The following is a 23,612-nucleotide window of genomic DNA, read 5'->3' as shown; positions in this document are numbered from 1 at the left end:
GGAGAGCAACATACTGCATCAATTCCCAATTATTAATTAAAGATGAGCTTTCATTTCATGCTTTACTAAAATATAACCACGGCTGCTGCCCTCTAAAGTGCTTTACCAGTGTTATCCGTTGTTCCTTTGTTACTTTATCATTTCCTTTAGCTTTTTCCTTCACTGGGTTCAGCAAAAGGATAATTCATGAGCCTAACACCTTTTCCTAAGTAACAAAATCTGCCAATATAGATGTCACAGGTGGAAGATTGTTAAAATCTCCTTATTGTAGCAATCCCCATGCATTTTAAAGTTAAGCCAATGTGTGGTAAGTAGTAGGTACCCAATAATTGTTTGTGGAATACAATGGAATGATTGAAGTGTCTTATTATTCAGAAAGGCATTTCTATAGATGACTATTAGCTATGAATTATACTTACAGAAATCCATAGTCTGCCATCCACCCAAAGACACCCAGGAGCTTTCATTACAGATGAGGAGAGACTGCATTTCCCCCCCAAAGTTTGTATACATAGCTATGAAATTGTAGTCCAGTACTGAAGAGAGGCCCGCTGAACCCCAGTCTCTTCGACCAGGGCTCTTTTTTGCATTTAAACTTCAGAGAACAAGTTGGGCTGATGAAGGCAATGGTCAGAGAAGAGACTAAAGGCAAAATGCATAAGCTGGGGAGTTATCTGCAGTGTCCTGACTTTTAAAATACATTTTAGTTGCTTCATTGCTATAGGACAGATACTTCTAGTTATGTTTGGGTGCACAAACTGTACAGCACGTCTCACAAAATGGGTTGACCTATTTATTTGCCTTTGAGGGCCACTTGAAAACTAAGTGAAAAACAAGCACACCCCAGTCAAGGCCAGCATGCACTCTCACTGCCACTGGGACAAGGTCGTGTTTCTGTACTACATTCACTCTTCTACACAACTCCAAGCCCACAAGAAGAAAGAAGTTGTGTTTTCTTCCCAAACCCATTTCAAAAGCCCTTACTAGTCATTCCAAACGCTAGTTTCTTTGGCGGCACAGACTCTTGGGAAGCTTGTTAAAAAGACAAATGACAGATTCCTCAGCCCCTGAGATGCTGACTTAGGATGTCTGGGGCGAGTCCCAGGAATCCACATTTATTGCAAAAACACAGAGTGATTTGAACACAAATGATTAACACACCTCCTGGCACAGGGGTTAAGAGACAATTCAAAGTCTGCATTCAAATCCTGGCTCTGCCACAGGTTAGATGCACAACTTCAGGCAAATTTAAAAATGTATATGAATTTCAGTTTTCTCATCTTTAAAATGAGGGTAATAAGGCTTACTTCCTTGGGTGATGATTGGGATTAAGTGAGACCACCTATGTAAAGAACTTTCTACATAAACACTCAATACATAATATTTGGATATATTTCTCTGGGTGAACCTGAGGCTATTAGAGAATAATCCCAAATTAATGCTACAAACCCTCTAAACAATTCCAGAAAGAGGGGGGTCTTCAACATGACTATTTCGGCAGTGATAACAAAATGTTGTTATCACTCACAAAAACATTACAGTTTTTGCAACAAGATGCAAGAAGGCTGTATATTTTACAAAATAATTTCATGCCAGACTCTTGGGAATACTTTTATTTGGTAGGGATAATAATAAGGCATTGGAGCATGTTACCCCAGACTAAAAGAATGCAGTTGCTTTTTTACAGAGGAGGACTGGGGCACATTTGGAAAGTTCCATACAGTGCATGTGTGAGAATGGAGCACTTGACCCAGCTCCATTGCTGCCTGAGCTGTTTTGGCACAGATAAAAGTGATTCTCTCCCCACTCAGGCCATTTTTAGGTCATTCAAGCAGATGGTAACTGGCTCACAGTGGGACCAAATTCCTGAACTTAAACTTTTGGAAATGAATGAATGAAGGCATGAATGAATTTCCTCTGCAGCCAAGAAACACTCCTGACATCTGCCCGTCCATCCTGGCCGTCTGGTTCCTGAAGAAAGGTTGGCCCTTTGTTACTTAGAGAATAAATAAGGAAGGATTGCTCCAAGGTGTTTCCTGAAACCATGTGCTCCTTCCTTCCTGGATGTAGTGACCCAGTTGCCCATGTTAGAAGACTCACTGTCACATGTCCTTTTGTCCTTTTTTTTCCCACCGAGAACCCATCAACAGTAGAGATATTTTTACAAGTTAGGTGCTTGCCGGTGCCCCAGGTCATGAGATTTGGGTGACACACAAACAAGAGGAAAGAAGTGTGGTACGGAGCTTATTTGATCAGCACACGGGGAGAAATAAAAACAGAAAAGTGAAAAAAAAAATTTAAAAATTGAGGGCATGCAAAGAGAAATTTATGATACTCTGGGATAGGAAAGTCTCAGTTTCAGGTTTCAATTGCAAAAGGTTTCCAAATGTTTCCAAATCAAAATATATCTGCAAATCTTCAAATCCATTGTGAACCATTTTCAAAGGCTCATTCCTCCCTCCATTCGGAGAGTATTGATTAAAATCCAACTGTGTGCCTAGTACACTGATGCTATATGTAAAGCAAGCAAAACAAAGATGCTTGGTAGTCAGCAATGCACTGAGGTGTTAATACACACACACACACACACACACACACACACACACACACACACACAGGTGCACACTGCAGAAACCAATGGATAACCCTGGCACTACCCCTCTTTGGATTGGGAACCCCAGACACTTAATGCCTAATCTCAGGCAGGAGGGAGGAAGAAACCATCAGAGGTGGGCCAGTTGGGCCTGACTCCAGTATAGTGAATTTTGAGTTTTTGAGTTGAGAAGGATGCCTAGATTTAGATAACTGCAAATGAGAACGGAAGACAGCCTATATCAAAGGAAACCGTTCAAACAAAAGCCAATAGGAGGAAATGAGCCCTTATTGTGTGCACACATGGGTTCCCCAGAAAGGAAATTGCCTGATTTGGGATACTTCCGATGCCTCTTGAAGTGACAAGGAAAATATGAGCCTGTGTTCCCATAACCTGGAGAACGTGTCTTCCTCAGCCCAGGGTGGCTGCAATGAAACTGGTAGGATTTTAGCCAAACCACCCACTTCCAGAAACTTTGATTGCCAAATGTGTCGTTGGGAACCCAAAAGGCAATTGCTTATGTTCTTCCTTGTGCTTCAGAGTGTTCGGATCTAGGGAAAAGTGGGGAGCAGGCACTTGATTCAAATAGTTTGATTTTTTTATGGGTGAAGCTCATTTGTTCTTCAGGGTCCATCGGGCACCTGAGACACAGCCTGTGCCTGGCAGGACCACCCCTTTACAGGACCCTGGTTGGCTCCCTAGGGTGGCTTCTTGGGATAAGACCCTGTGATCGGCCCAGAAGGATTTCCCATCAGAGCCCCTCAGCTAAACAATAGTAGCATCTTCAACAGTCTTGCTACCTGCCAATCTTCTATCCCAAATGAATCCTGAACACACGCTTTTGATTTTGCAGGGTACACCCTCGTGCCTGCCTGGTGCTTGTACTGGGCCCCATGGGGAATACAGAAACCTGCACGATGTCCCCAGTCCCTAAAGACTTTAGCGTCTAGAAGAGAATCATTCATTCCAGTAAACATAATAGAAAATAGGAATTTCCCTGGCTCCCGGGGTGGGGGGTGGGGCACCTAAGAGTTGTTCAAGAAGCGTGGACTGAGCAGGACTTGTGTTTTCTTTCCTCCTTTGTGTTGTTTGATTGACAGTTTGAGTACAGTTAAGCTTGGATCTGTGGGGATGCTACTTAATATAAGTGGCATGTATTATGGAGTCATTTTCCACTGACGTCATCTTCTGAAAGTGGTGCTGGTGAAAGGAGGAATGAAAGAAGACTAAGCATGGCTGCACGCTCCCTGCACGGGCCAGTCCCCTGCCCTGGTTGAGGAGATGTGCGCTTGCCGTTGTGCTCTCGGCCTCTGCTTCTGCCTCAACTCCAGAGGTTTGGCACCAGCTCAGCGTGTTGCCACCCCTGTCATCCTCTCATCCTGTCTCACCCAGCAGCGGCCGGGGGCGGGCATGGGCAGTGGATGTCAGAAAGAAAGTTGACCACAAGACAACGCTCCTTGAACACATCAAGTTTCACTGCAGTTTAGGTAGATGGATTTTCGGTTTACTCGGGAGAATAAAAAAATTAAGGTCTTAAATTTTCTTATGGACTGCTCTTGAATCATTTATTTATTTAGTCAGCCAGTCAGTCAACAGATCTTAGGTGAGTACCCAGATGCCGTTCTGGTTGCAGAGCTGGAAACATGCATTAGCCTGACACCTGGGCCCAGTTGGCTCATTTTTAGCCAGACACAGCAGCAAGGTCAACTTCAAGGATATGAAGACTCCAGTACGGGGGCAGAGTAGTCAGGGATGGTTCTAGTGGCTCTCTGGGGCAGTGAGGGTGGGGCGCAGGGTTGGCAATGATTTTCCAAGAAAGGACATTTGAACTGGGCCTTGGAGGGTGCACCAAATGACAGCAAGCAAAGAAAGGGGAGAAGGGTCTCACAATCTCCTTCTAATTAGCCTGCTCCTTCTAATTAGTGGCTTTTGAGGCTTATCATCTCATCTATAAACTAAAACTAATAGGCAGTTTAGATTTTTTCTTCTTTCTTCTCTACCCTTCAAGGGAAAAACATATGAAGTAAGAGTTAATTTGCCAGCAAATAGCATAATGTGTATGCACAGAAATGTGACTATTTTATGCCATGTGGATAGGACTGGATATTTAGGGACTTAGTTTTATCCTCCAGCATAGACCTTATTTTGTTACTAGTCGTAGAAGCAGCAGGAGAAAAGGGTCAGGGAAAACTCTACCAATTTCTCCTTGTTCTCCTCCACCTCTGTCTCCCACAACATCAAAAAAGCAAGGAAAAGAACCGCACCTTTCTCCTCAGGCCACAGGGTGGACAGTACTTTGCCCTCCCACTGGCTAAAGATGACGAAATACAAAAACAATTCATCTCACATGACATTGGATAATAGTGGTTTCAAAGTTCCTCACAGTTTAAAGGCTAATTTACAGCATTAGGTCATAGCAATGCTTGTAAAATTCCAATGTGATCCTTCAGTGATTTCGCATATCACCACATGCCCCAAGGAAAACCCCACTTGTGAAGATAGTTGCAATGAATTTAAGTTTGCTTGCATTTCAAGCATCATGACTTTTTTTTTTTTTTTTTTTTTTTACTTGTCCTGAATATAATCTGTAATTTTGAAAGCAACCAATTGAGGGATACAGAGAGAAAAGGAGGCCAGTGCCCAGTAATGCTGCTGAATAGATCATGATCAGGAAAGCTACGGGAACCGTGTCATCTGCTAAGACAAATATGGAAACTAACAGAAACAAGTCAACTTATAGTCAGGATGATCCTGCAAACTACTGAATTTCGCTAAAAACCATGAAACTTTGGCTTTTTCATGTATTAACAGTGCTTTTGTGCCTTTGTTTTACAATGTAGACCAGCTGATAATGTGCCTTGTTCTTCATTGACTTTGCAATCTCATTCTTTCCCACAAATATAATGGCCTGTTTGTTTTTCCGCTGATGCACACTGGCCGAAGAATCAGACATTTGTTTCACAGTGCTTGTTTTGAAGAAATCAGTTCTGGGTACATCTTTACACTGCCCATAAAAACAGAGGCTTATCTGGGTGAAAGACACCCCAGGTCTGTGCTAGGGTAGACTTACATTTATCTAGTACTATAGAAAATGAAATTGAAATATAATAAAACTTCATTTCAATCTAATTACTGAAGATCCTGAATTGTAGACTATTCATAAAGATGTACACTTTTATTAATTATAATGACATACAGCAATTTGAACTGGCCGAAACTATTTTATCGCATAATGGCTTTTAAGAAGTTCTTATTAATGAAGAGATAAGAATGATTTATGAGTAGTATTACAGGTATTTATGTCTAAATGAATGGTAGTGAAATGCATGAGAAGTTTGGTCTCATAAGTCGGGTAAATATTCCCACTAGAATTATGTTAAGACTGTTAATTTACTCAGCAGGCAACACCCCCCCTTTCACCCCCATTTACCCCCACCCCCACCACCTTTTATCATAAGTGGTTCAAAGGTAACCTTTAGCCTGAGGCTGGTTTCAATTCATAAGGGAACTCTGATCCTTTGGTGGTGGCTGCCTGCCTGGAAACTTGTTCTGAGAAATTTTTGAGTGCTAAGTCTGGATTCATGGGGCAAAAGTACTGAGATCAATTAGCCATAGATCTAACTGATGGGGCAGACGAGGTGAGAAGACGGCTGGGTGGGGGGAACCTGAATGATATCCATTTGCTATCCCCAGCATAAGACTGTCCAAAGGGTTACAAAGTTGGAATTCTTGCAGAAATCATCCCTGGAATAGATTGCAAAATATAGTAACTTATATGATGCTGGTAACACAGTTTCTAGGTGTCTCCAAAATCCAGCAGTCGAAGGTTCTTTCTACAACGGGTGATAGCCACTGAACCATCTTAATTCACTTAAACCTGAAGAAAATTAAGTTGAATTTACTAAATGTAACTATGGAAAATGCATTTTTATTTTTACTAAGCCTGAGGAACAAAATTATTTTGCAACACTTCTTCCTTCTGAATGTGATATTAGGGTGGTGTCTATTACACTGGAAGGAGCCCCAAAATGGTATTTTGATATTTTGTTTTAATTTGATGTGTAGTCATTATTATTGCAGTTTTTGAAAGAGACCGAGCAAGTGCTTATTTCTCTCCACTAACACAAATCTGAAATTCAGGGCCAGGTCCACATAACAGCACAGTGTTCTTTCATTTCTAAGTTCAGTAACAGATAATGAGTAGGACAGAGGAGCCCTTTTAAAGCACCCACGGTGTTCTAGACAACTTGACAATGACTTTCAAAATGTTATTATTTTTTTAAATGTAATGTTCCCATCTGACTTGTGAGATATATAATATTGTCCCATTTTATAGATAAGAAAAGTAAGGTTTAGAAACGTCAGACTGTTAGTTCGATATGGAGCTTAAATTGCACCTAGCCTGTAAAGCTGGCTGAAATTTCTGTTTGGAGTTCAGAATTTAAACATACACCTTTCATCCCAACTTTTAAACAGGACTTTTGCAGGGATGTTTCATGTGTTGACAAGTAAGAATTCTAGAACTTTAACATGTTGAGAGCCCTCTATAGATAGATGTTGGCTACTATTACATCTCCTTCTTCTTCCCTCCTCTCTTCTCCCATCTTTTCTCGTTCTCTATATATACTTGGATATGAATGCTCATTGAACTTCAAATGTTTATTGCAAACCACTTTGCCTTTTTATATCCAGTAGAAATGTGAATGTGTACTCTTTATGTCAGAAAATTATCTAAACCTAGAAAGGGGAAATTTTTATAGGAGGATAAAGACTGTAAAGTATACAATAAAATCAGCAGTGTGTAAGGAACGAGAACATCGTCCTGACATTTTATACAGTATGTACACTGCAGTTCTAATCCAGAGGAAGTCTGCTTTTAGTTAAGCACTGTGAATAAACTCCTGTTTCTAAAATTCTCCATCTCTGTCTTTTGGTGGGAGGGGGCAGGGGGGTTGGCAGTAGAGAGAGGCTTTTTTTTTCCCCCTCTGAGAAGGCTTTTTATTAATTTCTTTGCTGAATTTTTGACCCTGTAAAGAAAAAGAGAGCTATTGTACTAAATCATAGTACAGGGCACACTCCCCCAGACGGGATGTTTCCTTCCTGCTGAAGGACACAGATATCAGCTTTAGGAGCTGGTTACAGTCAGCTTTATCACAAAGCCAGTAGATTTTCTTAATATACTTATTGCTGTTCTGTAAGTAGTATGGGGGCAATCATGAATCTGAACCACTTATGGAGTCAAAATGAGACCGATACTGGTAATCATGGGACGAAAATGTTGAATAGCCTAAATAATGAAACTAGTAATTGGAATTCTTTCTAATTGTGTTGGCTGACAATCTCCAAACCAATCTTTTGAGTACCTGTTGACTACCTCTGAAATTTAATCAGACAGTGCATGTTGGAAGCATTTTATTCACTGTATAAAACTCTATGTAAATCCAGCTGATAATATTAATGATAATAATTGTATTAAGCTTTTTAATTAAGACATAAAGAGAGCTCTAAGATTGCCCGCCATGTTCCTTTAGAAAGATGATTCATTAAAAAACTGCAGTATGCTTTGTTTCTTTATGTTCAAGAATATTTGGAGGAACAGGCACCTGAATCCTGGCTGTACGTTAATAATATAAAAGCCCTCAGAGAACAGGCTGAGTTGTTTTTTTTTTAATGGTATACTACCCTGATTTTTTAATTTCTAAATTGTCTTTCAATTCCTTTTGAAGGAGGGGCAGGAGAGGAGATATATTTCAAGGTTTGGGACTGGAGACAGCAAACTTTTAATTCTAGAAGAATGTTGCTATGGTTCTTTCAGAGTTCTGAGGGAAGATGCCATTTCCCTCATATCTGTTTCTCTCGTTTAACAGTTGAAATTAATGACACAATCTGGGACACTGATGTATGGATTCAAATATAAAGTGTTATGGTTATTGAGGCAGTGATGTTGTTTATATGAAAACTGTTTAGAACTCTAGGTGTTTTCTTTAGTTCACTCATTAATCAGATAGCTTTAAAAAAAAAACCAGAATGACTGGTCAATTAATGTCACCTGCTCTATAATATTTTAATCACATTTTGTTTCAGTGGCATTGTTTTTTAAAAACAAAAATAGTTTACAAACAATCATATTTGAATCTGCAGACCAAATGCTCTCCCTGTGATTTTTACTCCAAAACGTAGGTGTACTCAAATCTAGAAAGCATTTAGTCTAAATCAAATCTTATATGACAAATCCTTCATTGCACTTTCTAAACTTAAAATAATTTACTATCAGAAATCTCTTTCTAGTTTAATGTTTTTATGTTGCACTAGAAAGGATGTTTCTTGGCAAATATTCCTTCCCATATTTATTACCCCGGTCTTTAACATACAATTATTTATTCTTTGCATAAAAATTTACTTTTCATAATATTTCATAGTCATGGTTGGGGCTCTTGTACATGGTTGAATAGCTTAGTTGATTAAAGCATGAAACAGTGATTATGGGTCTCTGACACCACGGACTCGTGCTTCATCCCAAACCATAGACAACCCTTCTGAAAATATGTGCCACGAGTCCCCAGCGGGACCAAGGCATCGCATAATATCTTTAACCACTTAAAATACAAAAAGAAACTCTATGTTCATTATTGCTGTTAAGAATATAAAATCCAGGTACCATTTTTTCTTAGAATTTCCCCCCTTTTCTTCTAAAATCCTATAAAATCAAAGGCAGTAAAGAGAAGGTGGAGCCATATTGTAACATGTAATGTTAAAATTGTCTCACGTGGTGCCTTAGTGGTTAATTTTATATAACTTACATTTTATTATTAGAAATAATAATAAGCAGTTATAATTTAACATTCTTATGTTAAGTTCCAGGAAGTGTTATGCAAATTTTACTATTATTAGAAAGCTACAATTTGCAAGCTATTGTCGCTCTGTTCATTCTTTTATTTAATATCTTTTCTTAAAAAGTTGGCCAGCCCCCTACCACAACCCACTCACTGTGAGTTTGAATTATTCAAATTAACATTAAGTTGTTTAAATATTAAACTGTATTTTACCTTGTGACTTATTTTTCAGTAACACTTTATTATTATAATTTCTGCTAAGCAACTTAGATAAGGGGTTATGATATGCAATATGCTTATTGTATCATCTAACTGGGCAAAGTTCACAATAATGAAAATGTATCCAGACTTAGCAAAATAATGTGATTTTCCTGTCTTGCTACTTTCTTGCACTTCAGGACGTTCAGTCTCTGGAAAATGTATCCACATTTTGTAAATGATTGTCCCTAAATCTTCATAACATTTGACCTATTGTTCAATTTAAAATGAGGAAATAACATGGTTTGCAAACCATGTTAAAAGCACAGGGCGCATTTTTAGAATTCTTGTCTCTGAATATTTTTGTTTTATTTTATTGTATGGTAATAAAATATTTTCTTCCTAAAGAAAAAATATAAAATATTTAATACCACGTTGTAAGCATTTCAACTTGACATACTACCTTGTTAGAAAACATAGTGTTGAAGAGCTGCTTAATGTCTAATAATATGAAAATATCGTAATTTATTTTAGCATTCTCTGATTCTAATTGCTTATCTTCATAAATTATGCTGTGATTAACATTCTGATACATACATATTTAATCCCATATCCATTTTTTTCCTTTAGTATATATCCCTCAAAGTAGGATTCCTGGGAACTGTTATATTTTTATATATGTTGCATATTTGAGAATTTTTTTCATTTTCATGTAGGAAATATAATATGATTGTGTATATTATCTGGAGTAATAAGTTTTTCCCTCAAAATTCTATAGACATTTTTCTATTGTCTTTTAGTGTTTTGTAATGCAAAAAAAAAAAAGTCAGAAGCCAATCAATTCATTTGTAGTTAGCCCCTTTTTAGGCAGAGGAGCTAAATAATTTTAGAAGTCTTCCTTTGTCTTCACAGTTGTTAGCATGTTAATTCTCAGAGCTTTTTTATTGGTTCTTGCCTCAGTCACGGAAGTCTCTTTGGATCTTCTCAGCTCCTTTTTGAACCTCCCAAGATTTCCTTCCCAATATCTTGTAATTATTGCTTCTATTTCATTTATTCTCTCCCCCCACCCGGGTGTGTTAATAATTCTGATTTTGGATCTTTGTTTTTCTGACCTCCATACCTGTCAGTAGTTCTCTGATCATTTAAATCTCTTTTCCCTTTTTCTCTATATTGTGTAAATATGTGTCAAGCGCATTCTCCACCTCATTGATTCCATTTGGTACAGAGAGTGCTTTACTGCATAAAAGTCAGATTTTAATTCTGTTACTGAAATGTTGGTTTCCTCACACGCTTTTCTATGTCATCCAACTGTCATTTTTTTTATTTCTGGTTATCTCTCAGTCCCTTTTCTGTTCAATCTGTTGCCTTTTCTTCTCATCCTTCCTTTCCTGTTTCCTAAGTTCATGGAGCAAGGATGAGCTTTCTAGAACTTTACTGAAAACACAAAGCAAGATGCTGTCTTAATATTTCTCCATTTTTTAATGATGAATCTTGAGCTGTCCATCTTGACTCTCTTTTTAGTTTGCAGAATCTTTCTATTGGTCTCATACTGTATCTTTGTTGCATATCTACTTTTCGTTTCTTGTGTGTTGTTTATTCATTCATTCATCATGAGTGCAAAGAAGTCTATCCAGGTTTGGTTCTTTTTATCCAAGACAGGGCAGATAAATCATTTTATAGCTCCTCACTTGCTGCCTGTCAATTGAATCCTTTCCTCAGATATTAAGTAGAAGTTTCCCTAGTGTAAATTTGATTGAGTTCCGTGGTGCCACAGCTTCAGTACGGTATAGAGTGAGTTCTGGACATGGGGTATCCAGTAGTGATAGGTCATCTCTACTCAGTTTCTTACCATAGAGATTACTTCCTTCGCTTCGCCTGGATGCCAAGTATACAACTCATCTAAGCCTGCTTGCTGAATGTAGCTATTGAGCAAAATTTTGGGGTTTTCAGAATAACTAGTAGTCGCATAGAGACTTCAAAACATGTAGCTGATACGTTTTCCTTGTTTCCAACACTACTTAAAATTTCTTTTTTCATAGTTTTATCAATCTTTAGTTATTTCACTGGGGATTTTGTAGGGGAATTTAGATAGCTATTTGTGCTCAAGTTGGCATTGTACCAAGAAGTCAGAAGTTTGTCGTTAACATGTATTGAAGCCATTAAAAATGGATTGACCTTTTTGTTCTTATTCTTTGTTTGCATTGTTTTTTATTCTTAGAAATATTTGCATTCCTGTTATCAACGATAAAATTCACTCACACACACACACACACACACACACACACACACACACATATTTGCCCCTTTGTGAGTTATCTTTTTAATCGAATCAATGTAGAATGTATTTGGGATAATAGTGAAAGTTGAGTTTATGAATTAATGTATTTTCTATTTTTTTCCAATTTTTCTAAACAGTACATGTTGAATAAGTGATCCTTTCTTCATATGTAGTACGTACTTATTATCTTGGATCCTAAGTTCTTAGGTATACTGAGATCTCTTTCAAGATACTTTTAGTCAATTCCATTGATTTATTTGTCTATTCCTTCAGTAGTAACAAACTTTTAATTGTTTTAGATTAATAGTACATGTATACTAAGGCCAATTCCATATTTTGCAATTCTTTTTCAGAAATTTATGTCCTGTCCTCATCCATTTCTTTCTCCAGATAAATTCCAAAATCATTTTTAAGCTCTTTCCCATACTCATAAAAACTTCTCCAACAACAAAAAATCCTGACACTTTATTAAAATTGTGTTGAATCTATAAATTAATTTAGTAAGAACTAACATAGTCAGAACTGATATTTTTAAATGGTAAGAATGCTAATCTAGAAATATCTCTCAATTTCATTCAAATATTACTTTCTATCTCCAGGTAAAGTTTGTTAATTTTTATGTCTGTCTGAATACATATTCAGTTAGCATTATTCGCAATTATTTTATGTAGCTATTATGAATGACATATTTTTCTCTTATATATTCTACCTGCATATTGCTAGAGAATAAGAAAAGTATTGGTTACATTTAATTTCATTTAGTTATCTCATTTCTGGCAGCTTAACAGAACTCACTTTTTCCTTGTGAGAATTAAATTTAATTCTCTTGAATTTTCTGGGAATATAATCATGTCTAAAGATAATGATAATATTTTCTCCTCTTTTCCAGTAGTTATGCCATATGTCCCTGTTATATATTAATGTATTGACTGCACCATTTCTTGACATTTTGAAAATTTTGAACGACTGATCTGATAATTCTCAAAAATAGTAACAGAGGATTCTTTGTATTTTATATCCTGCTATGAATGCAAGTTTCCCCATGGAATTTTAAACTGATAATAGCATCAAGCAGTGGATTTTCCATCTTGCTAACTGAAATGTAAGATACTTAAGCATCTCATAAATATTAGTTTTATGATATTAAAAAGCAAAATTTAGACTGATTGCACACCTTCATAGAAAGTACAACTTTGATATACAAATTTCAAATAAAAAGAACAGACTTTTTTGCTCTGTTTCATCCGTCTAGCATCCATCTATTCATCCATCCATTTATCTACTCAACAAATATTTGTTGAACTCTTAAAGCAAAGAAATAAAAAAGTCTAGTCCCAACCCCATAGAATTTCAGCCCAGACTTATTAGAGATGCAAAGTTCTGTTCACATAATTGTATCTAAAAATATTCATAGCTTGATTAAATGATATTGAAGGAAAAGTTATATACTTATTAAGTTATTACATTCTGGTTTTCGGCTTATGAATTAAAGCTTGATCATTTTAAATAGAAACATCTGTGACATGTGAGTAAAAACAAATATCACTTGTTGATCCTGTTTATTCATTACCCAGGCCCTGCCTCTCGACCTCTCCAGTTTCTTGTATCCTTATAAAGGTTTCTCAGTTAAAGAAAGTTTGGAGCTATACGGATAAATGCATGGAAATTAAATGTGTTCCAAGTTTACTGGTTTTCACATCCTTAAAAAAAAAATCATTCGCTAATCCTCCTTTAATAAAATACTGATACACAAAAATTTTCCTTTTACAGTAACACCAGACTTATAATACTTATTACAGAAATTATCATATAGTGTTCTTTGGAAGTTGACATTTTAGACAACGTCCTAGTTTTTGCTTAGGAGTTTTCCAATTAAAACTTTTCACACGTATAAAATTTTGACTGATAAATGTTGCTAAGTAAGAACCATTTAGATATTTAGATTAAAATATTATAACACTGAATCATTTCTAAATGTGTTAATATTTATGATTTGCCTTTACAAAGTAGATTATAATTCATACCTAAAACTCTAGAAAGTATTCATTCTAATTTTTGAAGCATGATAGAGGATGTTATCACATTCCAATGACAAGGAAGGTCCTTAGCAGTATTCTAGGAGTAGCTCATGGAAATGTTGGTTGTAGCAGTTTAAATTAAAACAAAAAACAATGTTATTAACTCACTTGACCATTCTTACTCTAATTCATCTCTCAAATGCCTTCTGGAAAGCATTTGCCTCTATTTTGAAAATATTTTTTTCATTCTAAACAATTGATTTGAACTTGCATTTTGACTTCTCTGGCTCTTAAACCGAGTCTCCCCTCCTTGTATATTTGATTCTTACTAGTTGTTGGGATATAAAAGGATCACCATTCCAAATCTGCTTTTTATTTACTGTATTAGCCTCAGTCATAATGTAAATTCCTAAGAAAAATTGTTAATGCGATGCATTTCTTAGAGCAAGATGGACTCTTGTCAGTTGTGAGCCAACACAATGAAAGACCTGTGGATGCTACTTCTCAGTGGCGTGGACAGCCAGGTACTCTGGGCTGGCTGTAATATGGTAGTAAATAAATTGGTACGTGATATTGCCCAGTCCCAAGGGTGACAACAAATCCAGAGCATAGCATCTGAATGGTCTGGAGGAGCACCATTTTCTTCTCTGAGGAAGGGTAGTGATTCCGATGACATCTTTAGCTCGAATGCACTTTGTGTTTCTGCTGCTGGGTAACAAACCACACCCCAGTGGATCACAGGTATCTCCCTAAAGATCCCTCTCACTACTAGGCAAAAAACAAAACAAAACAAAACAAGAAAACACGATTCCTAGCATGTCCAAGGTAGAAGGGGCCCTGAAGGCCCTGTCACTCAGTTTTTCTCAAGTTTTCCTTTCCACCGTGGCGTCCTTATAGCAGAGAAGAGGAGGTGGTCTCCTGAGGCTTAGAAGGATTGACAGAACTCTATTTACCTTAAGTCTTCTAAATCTTGCCTTCTACTCCATTATATTTTTGCTTTAATATAAAACAATTAAAATTACTTGCCCCATCAGTGATTTGACTTTCCTTTTTACCCCCAACAACTTTTTTTAAGTAACCATGATGCTTCCTTAAGCTGTACTGTATTGACCTTTGGCTCAATAGCTACTCAAACCCATGTTTGACAACCACTGCTTGGTCCAGCATCTTCTTTTTAAGGTTGAGTAAACTGAGGCCTGGAGAGGGATTATGACTCACCCCAAATCTCCTGGCCAGCATGTGACTGTGCAAAAACTAACACTCAGCTCTTCTGCCATCCGTATCCATTTTCTGACAGTTGGACAATTAGGCTACTCCCAAAGGGCAACCAAGTGTATTTCAGAGGGCCTTTACTTTTTACACTTTCACACTTTGAAAAAAAAAAATGCTGGCTGCCCATTCCTTATAGAAACTGCCTGTAACCTAATGAGATAAATGTGGCTTTGATGGAGGATGAGAAGAGCTGAGCCCATGAATTGCCTGTGAAGCATCCATAACGTACCCCTAGACTTGTGCATGCAAGTACATCCATCTTATTTCTGATTCTTGATAAACCAAAGTGCTTCTCTTTCTGAAGGAAACCATTGGGGAAGCCTAACTCATCCCTCAAGACAGATAAGAACCTTAAAGCGATTGGCTTGGGGTCATGGATCTTTATTATCAGTTTTCTTTGAAAATACTGTAACTACCATTTGAGTAGCTGGATGAAACCTCAGAATGTCAGCAGAGTTGACGCGGAGTTGGTTATAGCAACTAGAACAGTGAAGAACTCGTAGCCTGGCTTAATAAATATTTGCTGCTGCTGAGTCATTCTTACTGGAAAAGTGATGCAGACAGCATCGTCTCTGCCTAGTGCTGCAGAGGTTATCAGAGTGGCCTTCACCAAAATTTCCACCACCCGTGTTGCAATCTTTTGCCATGGCACAGTAAGGATCCCAGGGATGAAATGCCGTGTCCTAGTGTTCTGCCTTAAGTCTTTCAAATGCTTTCATAGACAGGATGTCAGCAGTCTCGGCAATAACCCAGGGTAGAGAGGAGCAACAGAAGTTTCCAGTTATATGGCTTGCTCAAGGGCACGTGATTGTATGAGTCGCTTCTCTTAATTTAGCAGTGAGGATTTAAGTAAGCTGTCCATTTCTCATTTAAATGCACACTTTTGTTAAAACCCAAAGACATTCATTTTTATTACTACAAGAAGACACATTGCAATAATAAGCAAAACATCATTTACATCTGTATATAGAGTTTTCTTGTAATCATAAACATTATTTTGCATTTCATTCCTACTGGAAAAAAAAAAAAAAGACAGCTCTAGCAAAATAATGTTGTAGATGTAAAAGCATTACCACATGGTCAAGTGGCTTTCTCATACAGTGTTTGTGACAAATGTTTCTGTTTTGGTTACTGGAATATACCGAGACAGTAAGTAGGGAACCCTGTGATGCTCTGCATCCCAGAAAAGGTATTATTCAGACTCTGCCTTTTTTTCTCTCTCTCATTTTATCTTGTCAGACTTGGTTTGATTCAAACCTATTGGTTCTCATAAAGAAGGAGGTCTGACCAGGTGGAGGAATAAGCAGCATTAGGAGAGCAATTGAAACATGCACATGGGAATACAGGTGATACAAATCATTTTGGAAAATAATGAACAAGTAACTTGAGAGGGTGTTGTGAGGGTGGTATCACAGGTTATGCCAGGTTATTAATTCTCCGACTCAGCAGTATGCCTCTTAAAAAACACTTAAAGGAAAATGGATACTTCTTTAAAAAAGAAATGCAGTTGGTAGGGGAGAAGTAAGGAACCTGTGAAGTCCACAGGTCGGTAGACCTGCAGAAGCACAACTACTTCCATTTCAATAAGAATCGCATATTTGAAAAAATACACAAAACATGTAGTTAAGAGAGTACATTGCAACAGATAGCTAAAGATTTCTTGGTCCACCTACATAATACCAAAGCCCCTGCCCTCTCCTGCTGTTTGTTTGTTTCTCTTACATTGGATGCTTGTTGAAATGGCTCAGTCAACTCCTGGTCAACAAGGGAGCACAGCCCCGTGTGTAGGGTGTGGTTGTCAGGTTTTACATTTTGCTCCTCCATGCACAGGAATCAGAGAGAGCATTTGGCCCATTCCTCAGTTTCCCCTTCCGTAAAATGGGAAGAAGCACATCGGCGCCCTCAGACATTGCTCATGACCAGGAGCAGTTCAGCCCTGGACTGTTGCTTTTCCTTTCCCCCAGTTTCCCTATTGCACTCCTCAAAGTGGTGGCCTACTGTTGCCATGGTGACACAGCACAGGGTAATGTTGCTTAGAAATAATGACAACTGGTGGCAGCAGGGAAGCAGAGCCCGAATGGTGATTAGCCTCTGAGGAGTGCCCTGTCTGGGCAGAGAGGTAACAAAAGAAGCTGTTCTGGGCATGAAGGAAGGAAAGGGAGGGCCAGTTTGATTTAATAAATCAGGCAAAGATGCTACCTGTTTCCAGCAATTAGCAATCATGTTACCTAATGATGTCCTGTATCAGCGCCTTACATTTTCATAGAAGATACACGTTTGCCAGGTTTGTCCTTTTTTATTACTCAGAGCTCCGGGTTTTAAGTGCAATAAATACTTGTTGTTGATTTCGATCCTAGCTGTTAGCTCAATTTCCTGAAAGATAAGAGGAATTGTTGACTCAGTCTTATTTCTGTAGCCCGCTTTATACTTGGGGCTTGAGTCATTCCTTATCAATGGCAATTAACAAAAGTGTGGCAGGAAATTGATTTTTTTTTTAACTTCAATGGTGACTGAAATGACAACAAAATAAAAATCCTGTTTTAGTAGATGGACCTCTCCCTGATCCTGAATTCCTAGGTTCTGCTTTTCTGCTAAAGTCAAATGGTGCTCTGTAGGTAATTTTTTATTTTGTTAAGTGTTAATGAAATATCATCACCTGCATGTCTGACTCTGCTGGTATCTTTCCCACAGTGTTCAAACACACAAGTAGCATTCTGTATCCTTCTGGGGTTTTCTGAACCCTTGGAACACCCAGTCCACATACCCCATATCTGGTTCCCTGCCAGAATAACTGTTCTGCGGAGTTAGTGGGGTGGGGTTCTTCCCAGCAGAACCTCTCTGGGATGTATGCAACAGCTGGATTACAAATCTCAAGAAGAAGGGGACCTAGCTAGAGCCACTGCCTCAGGGGACCAGGGTAGAAGACCTGCTCTCTCTGGTGTCACTTCACAGACATGTTAACACTGCAGGGTACTCTGTGTTGAGGGTCCATGTGGCTTAACAATTGGGCTTTTACTTGCTAGAGAATACGAGGGCCAGGGATGGAGCCTTTTGAAGCCAGTCTTATAAAGGAAGATATTCACATCCACCTTCAGCAACCTTTTCTGCTGACAACCTTCAGGAGACAGTGTTGCTCCCATTCAGAAAGTTCGAGACCCTATTCTAGATCTGAAGACACAAGGGCTCCCACCACCACACCACGAAGACGGGGCTCACAGGGTGTTGGTGGGCTTTGGTGCACACTAGCATTTATGTGCTGTTCTAGTAGAAGAGAAAATGTAAAGAAGAATTCAACCTCTGGGGTACCAAGACCCTAAATCTGTGTCCTTTTTGCAGCCAGGGATGTAAGTATTCCACACCTACTCCTTCCTGGATGCTGAGTGCAGAGCCCTGCCACCTCTCCCCCCACACACACACACCTGGATGCCCCCTCAGATCTGGACTCTGGAGCAGGAACTCCATGGGCTCCCCAAATGCCCCCTCTCTCCATACAGATGCTCCTGTTAAATCCCACAGCTCAAATGGCCTGCTAACAAATCTAGGCCAAACCCAGCAGAGCTGATAAGATTTCCAGAAGAGTTCCTAAAAATACATTTCTCCTTAAAGCAGCCTTGCCAATCACTGTAGAATCACAGAAGTTTAAGGAGAGAAGTGGCTTTAGAAATTGTTGCACCCCTATTTTAAAGCTAAGAAATACAAGTCCCAGAGTGCTGAAATAATAGCAGGAACACCGAGGTTGAGAAATGTTTCACATCACATCATGAAGATGAAACAAAGCAAATAATAAAGGCAGGTAGAAACTGTGAGCTGTATAGTATATTCATTCACTTATTTGTTCATTCGCTCACTCACTCATTCAACAAATATTTATTGAGTGCTTACTGCGTCCTAAAGTTTTGGTGTTGCACTAGATGTCAGGGATACAGACCTTGCCCTCATAGATATTACATTCTGGTTGGGGGAGAAAGTGAACAGATAAGTAAGTAAATATGTGAGTGTCAAACAATGATAAGGACTTTGGAGGGAAATAAAGCAGGGTGCGTCAGAGGGAGAAGGTAGGACTGATGCAATATTACATCAGGAACGGTCTCCCCACAGGCTGTCATCTGAGCCTATGACTATCTGGGAGAGGCACATTCTCACCAGAGGGAACAGCGAGGTCAAAGCCCTGAGGTAGCCCATGTTTGGCTAATCAAGGATCAATCAGAGATAAGGGTGACTAAAGGGGAGGGAACAAGGAGAGAGGAGGTGAGGGAAGGTGTGGGGCTGATCATGGAGGTCACTATGAGCTGGGGGAAGCTCTTGGCTTTCACACTCAGAGGTGGGAGCCATTGATAGTACCTGGGCAGAGATGTGACATGACCTGACTATATTTTCAAAGGATCTCTCAGAATCATGTGTTTTGATGGCACTGCAGGGGGCAAGGGAAGAAGCAAGGGAGATGGGTGAGGGGCTATTACATGAACCCAGGTGAGACAATGGTGGTTTAGAGGCAGGCAGTAACAGTGTCAGTGGTGAGAAGGGGCTAGATTCTGGACCTATTAGAAAGGTGGAGCCAAATGGAATTTCCTAATGGATCAGATGTAGACTATCAAAGAAGGGGAAGGAGGGATGGAGAAAGGAAGAGGTGAGAGAGACGGAGTCAGGGACAGAGAAAGGATTCCAATTTGGGAGTCATCACTGTCAGTGGGTTTAAATCCATAAAACTGAAGGAGAGACGGTGAAGCAGAGGCCTGGTAGATTGTGTTTTCTAGCTCTTTCCCTCCACAGTCACCACCCAGATATGCTAGCGGCCTCCTCCTGTAACACTGGCCACCAAGCATAAACTCTGCTCTCTCTCATCTTTATTACCTTTCACCTTAAAAATATTATGTCAGTGGTTCTCAATAAATGTTTTAAATGTTTGTTCTAAGCTAGTACCTGGGGCTTATCTCGCCATTACAGATGCTAACCCCAGGTTGGTGCTGTCATCCCTGGAATCTGTCAGTTGGCTGTACACACCCACTTCCTCCAGCACCGGCCTTTTTCCTTCTCATGGAGACGTGTGCACTTCTTATGGCACCTTCTCTGCAGCTGCTCATTCTCATCTAAGGGAAGCCGCTGGCTCCTCGCTGATTTGCAGAGCACATGTGATTATTATGTGTTGATCTAGTCCCTCATTGGGTCCCTTTTGGTTGGGGATACCAGCCATGCCCGCTTCTGAGATCAGGCACACCTGCACACATACACACATGAAGATACTTTGTGATACACGCAGAAGCAATTACATGATAACAGATAAAATTTCCACAAGGAGAGAAGAACGGTTCTTTCCCTCACCTCCTCACCTTCAATCACCTCCAGGTCCACCTCCACCTTCCATCACCTCCAGGTATACTCTTGTTATATCTCAGGCCTCTTTGTTACTTTAAATTGTCCCATCTCTGAGGACTTGACCTGTGAAATTGGTAGCATCCTTTCTCTGTCCCTGCTCTCAGCTTGCCAGTGGTAGCTGGAAAAGCAAGGAAACCATACTTGCTCGTTTCAGAATAACATCATACAATCTCACTGACATTGTGCCTCCTGGGCCACTTCTCATTCCCTGGCTTTATCTCTCTTTCTCTTCTGTGACTGCCTGAAGGGGCCATCCTCAGCTTCAGGGACTCTCTGTAAGGTCCCAGCCCCATCTCTGCCTATCTCACCCATTAGAACCTCTATCTGACTGAGATACTAAGGGCCACAAGACAAAAACTGTGCCGTTTCATTTCCTTGCTCTCCAACTGAAAACCAGTCTGTGTCCCTCCCTCGCCACTTCCTTTCAGCCCCATGTCTGGGAAAGGAGCATCTTATGTCTCATCAAGGCCAAGCCTCCAGCGAAGCTAGTAGTTTCGTCTCTTCCCCTCCTTTGGGTGCCTCCTCTGGCAGATTCCAGCTCTCTGGCCCACACCTCCATCCTCCCATTTTCCCAAGCTGCCGTTGTATTTCTCTCCTTCCACTCAGAAAAGAAAGGTGGGAGGTGTAATGGGAAAAGCAGGTACTCTCCCCTTCTCCTGGGTCCTTCCATTGTACATCCTTCCAATTCTGTCAGCAAACATCAGGTTCGAAAAGGGTAACTGCTCCAGGAGCACGCAGGTAATCAGCGCCCATCTGACAGCAAAGCACAGAGAGCCCCAAACTGTCCTTGCTGCTCCAGGGCGTGCTTGTAGCCCCAGTGCTGTGCTTGTAGCCCCAGTGCTCCCAAGGGCTCCAGGTGCTGAGCGCCTCCTTTCCCAGCTCCCCCCACCCCCTTCCCGCAGCCATAGAAACCGCCACCTGGAAAGTCAGCGGTAGCATCCTGGTTATGACATCTCGCCACCACTAATTGTGCACATGCCCTTGATCTCCTGGTGGCAGTGGGCGTTCTCGCCTATTCCCTACGTCTTGAAACTCTAAACCTCTCTCCTGGCACCCGTGGTGGTGCAATAGTCAGAGGATCTTTTGTGTCTCCTTATTCTTTTCTATGGTTTCGCTGGCTCTTCTTTTTTTCTGTCACCTCACACGGAATGAACTGTCCTTGACCCTGTTCACGCCATTCTCTTTTTTTCCTAAATATATACACAAACGTAGATATAAAAATCTTAATCTCTCTCTCTCTCTAGCCATTCCGTGGTTTTAGCTATCATTTCTATGAACAATAATTCCAACTGTGTCTCCACGACCACAGCCCTGTGCCCCATTTCCAGCTGGCTTTCATGTCCTGGCATCCTTCCTCCCGGGCAGGGCATCAGTGTCCTGTGTCCTGCCCACACAGGGTCCAACATGTGGATCCTCTTTGACTAATCTCTTCCCTGCTCCCCACATCCCCAATCCCCAAAGATTGTTCATTCCTAATGAATTTACCGCAGCCATGATCTGGAATCTCCCTCTTCCATCTCCTTCCCACTACTGCAATATGATTTTCAGCCTGGATTGTTCCTTTTCATGGACCGTGGCTGAAGTCTAACCAATTTCACCACTCGTGAGCTCTTCTAATTCTAGTGCATCCGCGGTGATGCGACCAGAGAGCACGCTCTCCAGTTAGAGTCCTATCTAGATCTCTCCCGTGGCCCTAATATCTGTCGTACTGACTATCCTGGTATTTTATACCCATATCTACCCAGACTCGTGCAACCTAAGACCCTGCAGCACTATTCTCAATTCTCACTGTTCTCAATACTATGCCCTAAAGAGCACTTTGGAAATTTAAAGGAGTATTTTTACCCATTGTCCAAATGACTATGGAGCATCTCTGGAATATGATGGGCAGGAATAAAGAATTTTGGCATCTTGCCATGGATATGACTCCCTCCCTCAGAATGAAAAACCGGTTTGTATCTCATGACTTTTAGTATCCTGCTGGATAGTCAGAGAGACAAAAATCCTGTTCATTGTGATCTGGGTCAAGATCCAAACTCTGTTTCAGATATTGGCACACAATGTTTTTTTTAAAATCTATTTTGTGCTTTTTAGACAGTCTTAATATGACTGAATTTTTTTAAGGATGCAACAACTGTGTAAATTGAGGCAAGATTATTCTTTAACTTGTTAGGAACTTTAACAGGAGTTGTTTGACATTTTGAAAAACCACATCACTTGTCATACCTGTGAGTCTGCATTTGTGTCTCTCACACTCAAAATAATGTTACATACACACAGCCGTGAGTATCTGACCACTTCATTCTGTTTTCTAGTATACTTATGCCTGAGCATAGACATTTTAAAATATACATTATTTATTTTGTAAAAAGTTACTTCCTTTGGTATCTTAGTTATATTTCAATTATGGTAATATATTGAATTTTTAAAAAATGTGTGCATGTTTTCTAGATTATTACTTTCGTTTAGTAACAATAAAAGTTATGTTACAAAAATCTTGTCCAAAAAAAGGAGGCATTAGCATTTACAGGTGTACTGGCCGGTGAAATAGATTCAGCTAGGGATAATGGAAGAGAGAGAAAGGAAAGGGGTCAGCTCACAAGCAGTCCTGTCCACCAGAGGCTGTGGCCGGGGAAGGAAATGGAAGTTCTGACAAAGACTTCTCTGGGAATTCAGGGCTAGATTGCAGCCTGCAGCTCGATAATCGTTCTTTCTGACTACAGCCATTGGCTCTTGGACATCCAGGAGACCGGTAAGTGCTGTCAGACTTAAATGGTATCTAATACAATTGCTTTTGTTCTAGTAAGAACGTCTCCTAACTGAATTATAAATGTTTAGATAGAAAACACAGATGCAGGAAAAAACATAATTTGAATACAAATATGTGTTGCATATATTATATCTAGTTGTAGTTTCAAGAGTATATTTAGAAATTTCTCCTCTTCTAATTGAAGATGGGATTTCTTTCTTGGCTCATTCCTGGAAACTGCAATGAAAATGGACTGGAAAATTTCATGTGTTAAAACGAGCTCTGATTTTATGATTTT

The 23,612-nt window shown here is 39.6% G+C and overlaps 1 protein-coding gene across 9 annotated transcripts in view; it reads left to right on the top strand.

Moving 5' to 3' along the window:
* MBNL2 (muscleblind like splicing regulator 2) overlaps positions 1-23,612 on the top strand; it is a 152,612-nt gene that overhangs the window by 15,631 nt on the left and 113,369 nt on the right. Inside the window, exon 1 of one of the 9 annotated variants that reach the window (XM_088792831.1) lies at positions 16,517-16,538. The exons of the other annotated variants lie outside the window; for them this stretch is intronic. The gene's annotated coding sequence lies outside the window, so the exon portion shown is untranslated. Of the gene's footprint in view, positions 1-16,516; positions 16,539-23,612 lie in introns of those variants that run through there. 9 annotated transcript variants of the gene reach the window in all.

Source organism: Rhinolophus sinicus, chromosome 16, assembly GCF_057876585.1.
Source record: "Rhinolophus sinicus isolate RSI-liver-muscle chromosome 16, RSI-T2T, whole genome shotgun sequence".
NCBI classification, from domain to species: Eukaryota; Metazoa; Chordata; class Mammalia; order Chiroptera; family Rhinolophidae; genus Rhinolophus; species Rhinolophus sinicus.
Note: the sequence above shows the minus strand (reverse complement) of the source record. Positions and strands in the feature narration are given on the sequence as shown.